This window comes from Balaenoptera borealis, assembly GCF_965194805.1.
Source record: "Balaenoptera borealis genome assembly, chromosome: 11".
Lineage (NCBI taxonomy): Eukaryota > Metazoa > Chordata > Mammalia > Artiodactyla > Balaenopteridae > Balaenoptera > Balaenoptera borealis.
The window spans coordinates 108,004,314-108,015,155 of NC_138868.1; positions in this window are offsets into that span (position 1 = coordinate 108,004,314).

The window sequence follows — 10,842 nt, forward strand, 5'->3', positions numbered from 1 at the left end:
AAAATGGGCTTCACAGAGGAGATATGGATAGAGGATGACCATTGGGAGACAGACTGCAATAGTCCAAGTGAGATAAGATGAAAGTCTGATGTTACAAGACGTCCTGCTAAGGGCTGCAGGGAACAGAAGCTGAGCAAGACACGGCCCCTGCCTCGAAGGATGAATGAAGAAAAATGCCAAACTCCATGCTCATTTACCCCAACATGAGGCTCCTGGAGCCAGTGATGTAGAAAGCTATGAATAAGAGAAGATGGACTTTTATTAAAATCCAGCTGAAGGTAGAGATTATAGAAAGCAGTAATTCTTGCTTGATCTGTTCAATTGGATGTTGTCTCCCTTGTCTTTAGGTAATCAATTTCTACACCCTGCTGTTTGTGTTTTGACCCACCATACAAAACAAGGTAACGGGAACAATACAGTCAGCAGTTGCCTGGACGTGTTATGGAATGTGATTTCAGTAACGAACTACTTGCTGACTCAGAGACAAGAGGAAAGCAAAAATCTCTCCCAGTTCTGTGGACAGCCAAGTGATTACAAGACTGTCAAAGTTCACCGGGGTGGGCACCCAGCTTGCTCATTTGCTGTGTCATCCGTTAAGCAGGACCGAAGTTCCATTCTAAATGGAAAGAAATACGTGAGTCATGTAAATCATTGTCAGGTCTAGGTGTCCAGGACCAGGTGGCAAAAAAACCAGACACCTTTCCTGCCCCGAGGCCCCATTACTCACCTGACGTCTCCAGTGGCCCCATAGAGGGAGCCAAGAGCAAAGCTACTGCAGCACCTCCCCCATCTCTGCTGGAGAAAACAGACACCCAGCACAGAGCCTTGTCCCACAGTAGAAAAAGGATGGGATGTGGAATCAGATATGGCTGAATGCTGGCTTTGTCAAGGCTGTGTGACTTCCTGCAAGTCAGTTAAGTTCTTTCAGCCTCAGATTTCCCACCTATAACATAGTGCTTACGATAGGACCACACATATCTCTGCAAAATAATATATTTACAACACCTGGCACTCTCATACTTTGCAGGGAGGAATGTAAAATGGTGCCGCCTCTTTGGAAAACAGTTTGGCAGTTTCTTAAAAAGTTAAACATCAATTTACCATACAGCCCAGCGATTCTACTCCTAGGCATCTACCCAAGAGAAATGAAAACATATGTCCACACAAAGACTGATGTGTGAATGTTCATAGCAGCATTATTCATGAGTGAACCACAAAAACATTACGCTAAGTGAAAGAAGCCAGATGAAAAAGATCACATATATTATGAGTCCATTTACATGAGGAAAGGCAAACCCAGAAAAGACAAATCTACAGACTTCCAGCAGGTTAGAGTTGCCTAGGGCTGAGGGAGCGGGGAGGGGAAGAGACTGCAAATGGGCAGAAGGGATCTTTCCGGGGTTATGGAAATGCTCTGAAATTGGATTGTGGTGATGGATGCACAACTCTGTAAATTTACTAAAAGTCACTGAACACACACTGAAAAATGGTGGAATTTTATGATATCTAAATATCTAATATCTAAATCAGACCTCAATAAAGCTGTTTTTAGAAACCCACCAGACATGTAGTAGATACTCAATACTACAGCAAATCACTAACATTTAATAAGCATTTACTGGTAAGCAACTTTAAACACATTACGTGCCGTAGCTCAGTTTAACTCATTTATTTCTAAGGCGTATTTCTTAGTTTCAGTCTTTCAAATACCACTTTCACTATTTTTTCCATATTCACTTACCATCAACACCAATTATCAACCAAATATTGTTCTTTAAACAAAATTACTTACATAAAACTTAGAGAAATTCATTTAAAAATAAAACACTATATCCCTATGGTAAATGCAAAATCAGTATCATTTGTCATAAATGAAATGTACTGTGAAAATAAACACAAGGAAAGCCAAATGATCTTAGTTTGTAGACACATGTTGTTACCTAAGGAAGGCTTGCTCTCTCTCTTGAAAAAGGAGACTGAACAAGTTAGCCAGGTGATTTATACCAGCACAAACGGAGAATTTTGCTTTGATGTAATCAGAACCTGAGACTGGGATCCCAGGCTGAGAACAAAGAAGGTTTTCTTGTGTCTCCACTGTCAATAGAGTTGAAAACAATTGAGGCCAGATACCTTCTTAGGTTATCAGAGGCGGAGGCGGCTGAGCCTCAAAAAGAGCAGATGCCTGGATAGAGGGGCGGGGGAGGGGTTGAGGACCTTCAGTCCTGACTCCTGACTTGGTCAGGAATTCTGCCTTCCCTGAGGCATGAAAGGGCCTGAGAGAATCACTCTCAGGGACCACAGAATAGTAAGGAAGGAGGCGGCGTCCATCCACTGGAGGTCGGAACCTGTCTTGACCTGGAGCTGCGACCCCAGCAAGGAGTGTGGAGACAGAGGCTTTGGAGGAGCCTTGGTGCTCCCCTCCCAAGCCCCACACCCACAGAGTGGAGAGTACATGGAATGGGAGCTGAGGGCAGTTGAGGCGGTCAAGCCAGAGTGACCCTCCGACGCCGGGGAACCTCGCAGGGCCTACTGAAGGATGCGTCCCCACGCTAATGGGAGAAACAGAATTTAAAACGCCCAGAACAAGGGGACCTCAACAGCCAAGAATGTCAGCCAGAGAGGCATCTGAGCCAAAGAGGATCTGACATCGTTTAGGGAGGAGACATTTTTCCCTCTTCCTTCTTTCCCAAAATCATGGGAGAAAGCGATTCCACTGAGCATGGCAGAAGGGAAAAAAGAAAACATTTCAGGTTTGTACCTCGCTTGATTCAGATTGTTCAATAAACTGGGTAGAGAAGGATTAAAACAACTTAAAAAGATCTCACTTTCACACTCTGCCATCCAACTGCTGCCTAGACTGTGACATCTAAAATCATCTCTGGTTCCTCCTACAGTTTAGAAAACACTGCTCAAGGGAAAGTGAAGAGCTGCCTTCAGCCCCACCTGCAATCCAGCTGCGATGCTGAAAACGTGATAGGATGATACCTAAACAGCTTCTCCACCCCATCTTTATCAACCTTGGTCTGTCTTTTCCAAGCTATGGAGTCCATAAAATTTAGTAACATTACATCCTTGACCAAAGTGACTGTTTTTCTCTCAATTTCCCCCCCTCTTTCTATTTCTCTCACTTGTTCTATTTTCCTTCCCTCTTACTGATTTCCAGTTCTTGAGTTTCCTTGGTCAGCAAGGGAGAATTACTCTCCACTGGTGGGTCTTATGGTCAAATGAGAACCAGGACACCATGGGAGGCAAAATGTTGGGGAACAAAAACTCCTGCCTGCAACGGCCAGGGTTTGAGCTCAGGTTCTGCCGTATTGTCTATACTAGTTTACATTCTGAGCATCAGTGCACAAGGGTTTTCTTTTCCCCACATCCTCACTAACACTTGTTATTTCTTGTGTTTTTGATGACTGCCATTCTGACAGGTGTGAGACTGTATCTCCTTGTGGTTTTTATTTGCATTTCCCTGATAAGTGGTATTGAGCATCTCTTCATGTACCTGTTGACCATTTGTATGTCTTCTTTGGAAAACACTGTGAGTTTTTTAAAAAGTAAAGTAGTGCTATGTGTTGTTCATGAATATATACATATGAAGGGAAAGAACTTCAAATGTGTGGGAAAACACATTAAACTCATGCTAATGGGGAGAGAGGGGCCATGGGACTGGGGAAGGGTACCCAGGGGCTGAAAGAAATAGCCAAGGCAAATATAACAAGTTAGGAACAACTGTTCAATCTGGGTGGTAGGCACATGAATGTTTACTATACTGTATTACTCTCTGTGTTTTTGTCTTTTGAAAAAAAATTTTGCTTAAAAAATGTTTCTGCTCAGTGTTGAAAATCTGGAGAAAACAGAAAAGGGTAAATGCAATGACAATAATAAAAACCCAACATTCATGGGTATATGTACCTCCCATCTTTTTAATTCATTTATGCATACAAATGCACTTAAACACAATTGGATCGTTCTGTTTTGTGGTACCTAAGTTGCCTGCTGGCAGCTGGGTTGGATGGCCTAGGTGTCAAACAGCAGGCCTTACGAAAATGAAACATTCCCTCCACCCTTTTATTATTGAAGCTTCTGGTTTATAAAACTGCTCTTTACGAAAGATCTGTTGTGTAGAGCGTAAATATTTAATTTAATCCACATCACTTAGGCCTGCCTGGTGTTTGTTTTTCATTTATATTTTACTGTGTTACATAATGCCAAATTCATCTGCCAATTCACTCCATTCAGTTTTTTTAAAAAAGTAAAATAGTTTTTTGGTATTGTATAGATACCAAGTGTTCAGGTGATCAGCTAAAGTTCTTTTTTATCTACTTGGTTTAGAATTGTTTATGTGTCTTCCTTCTACCCCAGTAATATCAGTAGATGAGGGTATGTTTTTTTTCTCTTCACCCTTTCACTTTTCAACCACCTACTTCTTTGAGTTTGAACCAAACTCAGGAGTTGGTTAAGGTTTGAATACTCAACCAGTCAGGAAATCTGGATTTGGTCTCTAATAGCTAAAAAAGTCACCTGAAAGTCTAAAACTGCACTGTCCAGTGTAAGTAGCCACTAGGCATATGTGGCTCTTTAAGTTTAAATTTATTAAAACGGAATAAAATTTAAAATTCAGTTCCTCCATTACAGGAGGCACATGTCCAAGTGCTCAGTAGTCACGTGTGGTTGGTGACTTCCATGCTGGACAGCCCAGGTCTAGAACATGTCTGTACCTCGGAAAGAACTGTTGGACGGTGCTGGTCTAGATCATGTGCCAGCAGTTATGTCATTTCCTGCACTTTCCAAATTCCCCATCTTCATCTTCCTAACTTTGAAAAGCTTCTGCAGGTGCAACTCTGGATGAGGAAACTGTGGGTAAGACATGAATGATGAAGTCAAAACTAGCTAATTAGAGTCCTCTTCATTCTTCCCTAGGGGACCACTATTTCCCATAAGCTACTCAGGCTTCTGTCCTGGTCTCCATCTTTGAGTTGTTGTAAGATTTTCAGATAAAGATCTTACCAAGAGGGCTTCCCTGGTGGCGCAGTGGTTGAGGATCTGCCTGCCAATGCAGGGGACACGGGTTCGAGCCCTGGTCTGGGAAGATCCCACATGCCGCGGAGCAACTGGGCCCGTGAGCCACAACTACTGAGCCTGCGCGTCTGGAGCCTGTGCTTCCGCAACAAGAGAGGCCACGACAGTGAGAGGCTCGCGCATCGCGATGAAGAGTGGCCCCCGCTCGCCGCAACGAGAGAAAGCCCTCACACAGAAACGAAGACCCAACACAGCCATAAATAAATAATTTTTAAAAAAAGAAAGATCTTACCAAGAGACAGAGGTAGATCCACGCACCCAAGGCTCCTTATGTTTATTTATGAAAGAAAGTTTGAGGATTTGAGGCAAATGTAATCGGTAATCCAGTTTTGTCCTTAGACAAACTTCTAGTCACTGCTTCCTTCTTGGAAGGTAAACTAATAGTCAACTAATAAAGGGTGGAGAGCAGGAAATTGGCTAATTTGCATCCAATGACTCCATAAGGTCAATAAGCGGTCACAGCTCAGAACGGCTTATTTTTGTAGAGGACGTGCTCTATGGACAAATAAGGTGACAAGATAAAGTAGCACCTGTAAATCTTTGAACCGAGGAAAAATAGTTAGCAAATGAAATTTCTCGTGAATACACCTTTCCTAAACTTATGAGGCGATTTTTTCTTCAAATTCTCTCCATTGTTTCTGTGTACCTAGTGCACCGTGATTTAGCTTTTCTTTGGTTTTTTTCTCCCTCTGTACTTTTGCATTTAGCTTTTACAGAAGTGTGCTCTACTGCTATTCTAGAATGAGTCTATATACCACTTAACCCTTAAATCACCACAATTTATTAGAACACCTACAGAGTATTTATTATTTCAATTAATAAATGTATGTCCTTTTTGATAATTATCTTGGGGCATGAGTACCAAGTGGAAAACACTCAGAAAATTATGCAGAACTAAAAAAGCCTTCAGCCAAGGACAAATGTACTCTTTAGGCATTATGCCATTTAAAATAATTACAAAGCAGCTTTCACAAAATACTCTCTTATGGAGAAGCCAGCTGAAAAAAGATCAATGTTAGTACAGAAACTCTGAAGGAAGCCAAACTAGGGGCTTCACCAGGGCTGGAGTGGGGAAGAACTTAGGTAAACAAGTGTCCTCCACCATGAGGCCTCTGTGGTTTCCAGGTCCCTCCTCTCTAGATGGAATTTGGGACCTGTGAGTAGGCGTACCCCACCAGATCACAAATTGCTCCAGCACTGCAGAGGGAAAGAGGCAGTCACTAGGAAACCAAATCTCAAACCACTTAGGTCTTTACAGATGTGGTCAACACTTACAATTCTCCTTAGAAGCAAATAAGCAACTTGTTCAGACTCTCCAAGGTGAGTTCAGTCTCATACTTGGAGACTTTCAGAGGGAAAGGCATACATCTGATGAGTTCTAATTTAAGTCTGTGAATCTTTTCCTGAATTGCTAGGCAAATATTAGCCCTGTGTGCTGTTGCCACTGTCATCTCTTCAGCTCACTAGAGGCTAGTCATCACTCGCAGCTCCCTGCCTTTGCCTCTTCTGTAGCAATAATGAGCTTGGAAAGAGACTCTGAGAGGCCTCCTTGATTTTATTTATATATTTCATTTTTTATTTTTTTAACATCTTTATTGGAGTATAATTGCTTTACAATGGTGTGTTAATTTCTGCTTTATAACAAAGTGAATCAGCTATACATGTATACATCCCCATATCTCTTCCCTCTTGCATCTCCCTCCCTCCCACCCTCCCTATCCTACCCGGCCTCCTTGATTTTAATCAGCCACACAGAGTAACTCATTACAAACAATCTCACTTCATGTTGTGCATATTTTTCAGGGCGATGCTCAGACCCCCTGTCTAAGTATAGTCACATGCTTACGGAAAACACATATTCCCGGGCTCCACCTAAGACCCAACTACTCAGAATCTTGGGAGAGGTGTCAGGAATGCGCATTCTAATCAGCTCTCTTCCATGATTCTTTCACTAAAAGGAAAGATTGAATGGATGGAAGATAAGAAGTGTTTCTATGCCTTTTTCTATAAAGGAACAAGATGAGTCAGAAATTCAGCTAAATCTCTGAACTAGAACAAAAAAAATTAATAATTGAGAAATAACTCTGGGCAAAAAGCAGAAGAATTTAAAGCTGTAAGTACTTCCAAGGAGTCCAGGGACTTGGCAAGCCCTTGGCCATCGTCTTTCCCTCATTTTTCAAGCCAGTTCCAGTTTCAGATATCCTGTCATGTTGGTTGAGACCACCAGCAAGTGGTCACTTCTCTTTATTTCCATTTCTCATTTGTAAAATGAGAAATAGAAATTTCTGTCTTGTACACCACATAATGTTTTTGTAACGATGGATCCAATGGGATAACATATGTGAAAGCAGTTTGCAAACTACAAAGTGCTTTACAAACATTATGAGGTCCAGGGAATAGAGAACTGTATTATTCTTTCATTGACTAATTGTTCGTCATTTTGGAAAAAAAATCAGGCACTAGTTCAATCTTCTCTTCTGTGAATTAGGGCCATGTCTTTGCATCATGAGTGAACTGTATTATGGCACAATCAATTCATTCATTGTTTGTCTTTGCAATTAAGTTAACATGTGGTAATTTACACTGATTATGGAGCTACTCAGATAAGGTGCGTTACTTAGGGCTCTTCGTAAATGTAGACAAAATTTAAATCCTCATCTGTCTCACCAGTCTTCATTTTGTATCTTTTCTTCTTTGCCGTTCATTTAAAGTTATCTATTTAGTTTTAAAGTAGGTAATACATATGTAAGAATCAAAATTCAAAAGGTATAAGTCTCTTTACACGTACATCTCACATCCATCTAATTTTTGCGTACCCTTGGAAAGCAATTACTGTCATTGGTTTTTTTTTCTTTTTAATTTTATTGAAGTATAGTTGATTTATAATGTTGTGTTAATTTCTGCTGTACAGCAATGTAACTCAGTTATACATATATATTTATTCTTTTTCATATTCTTTTCCATTATGGTTTATCACAGCATATTGAATACAGTTCCCTGTGCTGTACAGAGGACCTTGTTGTTTATCCATCCTGTATATAATAGTTTGCATCTGCTAATCCCAAACTCCCTGTCACTGATTTCTTGTATACACTTCCAGAGATTATTTTTATGCATACACAAATAGATATAAATATAGATCATCTCTCCTTTTACTTTTCAACATGATGACAGCATACTCCACACACTGTTCTGTGCTTTGCTTGCTTCACTTAACAATACATCTTGGAGATCTTTCCATAACACAAAATAGTTTCCTCAATCTTTTTTACATCTACAGTAAATTTCATTGCATAGCTGAGCTATAATTCATCTACCCCGTCTCATAATGATGAACTTTTAGGTAGATTCCAATCTTTTGTCATAAATAATGCTATAGTGAATACATTTGAACATTCATTATTTTCCATTTGCGTGAGTACTTCTGGAAGCTGACTTCCATATGCCTTCTTTTCTAGCCTCTGAATGTTTTGGTTGACTTTCTGGGACTCTTCCCAAGTTGTGCACAACCTTCTTCAATTAGGAAAACCAAAATTGAACACAATACTCTAAGAATAATCTTCCTAGTGCTGAATATAAGCAAGATTGCTTTTCTCTCTTTTGTTCTTGCAAATCAGATCTGCCACAATTGTAAGCCAGTTTTTAAAAATGGCCTAACAACTGTTCGAAAAAATTGTTTATTAAAAATAATGACTAACATTGCTGAAGAATATTAAGTATCTAAGCACCGTGATTTCCAGTTATTTGACTATTTGTCTTTACATGTTTTCTTCCTATTTAACACATGTTCTTTGTTTTGGTTTCTATCTTAATGGAAGGGTTTGTTAAGGTCAAGGCTGCTCAAGACACAACAATGAAAGCAATTAAGAACAAGGTGTAGAATGGGAAAATAATATTTTAACTGTCAAGTATGTATTGTGGTTAACTGCTCTGATTTAAAATATTTCATCTCATTTGATCATATGCCTTAGCTTTAGAATATATAATCACCACACAAATATAGAACATCTTTGGACCAGGAATTTGGTAACTATAGCCTGTTAATGTTTCAGGTGTCAGCAATGGCTTAAGAATTTCCACTTTTCTTTACTGTTGCTCAATGCTCAATGGTTCAAAGTGGCTTAGTAGCAGGCAGAATAGCCACTAACTCTAAGGAAGTTTTGAGGTATTTACTAAGCATACAGAAGCCAAATGGCACTGTATTCATTTTTTTTTTTTTTTTTTTAAAGAGCTCCTGACTTATTTATTTATTTATTTATTTTGCTGTGTTAGGTCTTCGTTTCTATGCGAGGGCTTTCTCTAGTTGTGGCAAGTGGGGGCCACTCTTCATCACGGTGCGCGGGCCTCTCACTGTCGTGCCCTCTCTTGTTGCGGAGCACAGGCTCCAGACGCGCAGGCTCAGTAGTTGTGGCTCACGGGCCTGGTCGCTCCACGGCATGTGGGATCTTCCCAGACCAGGGCTCGAACCCGTGTCCCCTGCATTGGCAGGCAGACTCTCAACCACTGCGCCACCAGGGAAGCCCTGTATTCATTTTTGATAAGAAGTGGAACTTAAATAATGGAAAGCCACAAACAATCCCCAAAGTTCACTTTAATTAATTGCCTCACCACGATTTTCTGTCTCACTTTTGTTTCTTTTCTTTCCTCACTCCCTAATCTCCTTTTGCCAGAATTTCTCAAGAGCGGTAAAATTGACTTCAAAAAAATGTCCTTGCATTTCCTCAAAGGAATGGCACAAAAGGTGGTTAGTAGGTTGAGGAACTAAGAGGTCACAGATAACACAAAAAGTAGATGATGGTTGAGAGTTGACTTTGATTTTCGTCAATCACCTCTGAACTCAAATTAGAATTGACTTATAGCTGAGTGATAGAAAACAGCCGAACGCAGGATTGAACAGCCCAAATTTCTTTTAAAGAACTAAGCAAAATGGCATGATGAAGAATGAGAAAGCCATTCTTTACCTTTTCTCAAAGGTGAGAATCCTGAGGCCGATTTGCACCCTTTGTCACTGTAAATTCAACCTCATAGATCCTGAAAGCTTCAACGTTAATCTATCTAGGGCAGAAACCAAGAGTAAAAGAGAAAATAAACAACCATTACAAGAATAACTTCTCTTGCAAGGATAGGTTATTCCCCCTTACATCAGTCTTTACAACTTGAAACTGTTACAAACTTTCTCTTTGTTGATGTTAACTCAATCTTGTGATGTTCAAGTATCACTTATCCTCACCAAATATGGCAGTTGATACGTTTGCCTTATCATTTATCTTGACTGTTCTCTGAGCACTTCAGTGTAAATAATTTCTATCAGATCTGAAAGGTTGCATCCATAGTCAAATCTCAATGATTTGAGTAACAGTTATGCATTTTAAATTATTTATCTCAAGTATTCAATTCCGTCTGCCTCTCACAGGCTCTTCATTTACGGGCAACCTCTTATTCTTCAGTTTCACCCTTAGATATATTTTTTTCGTATGCATCTCAAAGGAAAATCTTTTTTTCTCACCTAACCACAATACCACTGTCACATCTAACAAATTTAACAAAACTTCTCAAAGTGAGTCTTGATTTCATAATATTTTACCATGGCTGTGTAATTTAGTGTGTGAATACCAGCCAAGTACAGGTGATACAACCCTGGTTTTCTCAAAAGATCTGTAAAGCTGGTTGTTCCAAGATGAGCTACAGCTGAGGCCATGATGGCGGGTTAGTCACCACACAGCGCCTCGTCTGGTCTGCAACCCATTCCCAAAAAAGGAGCGAGAC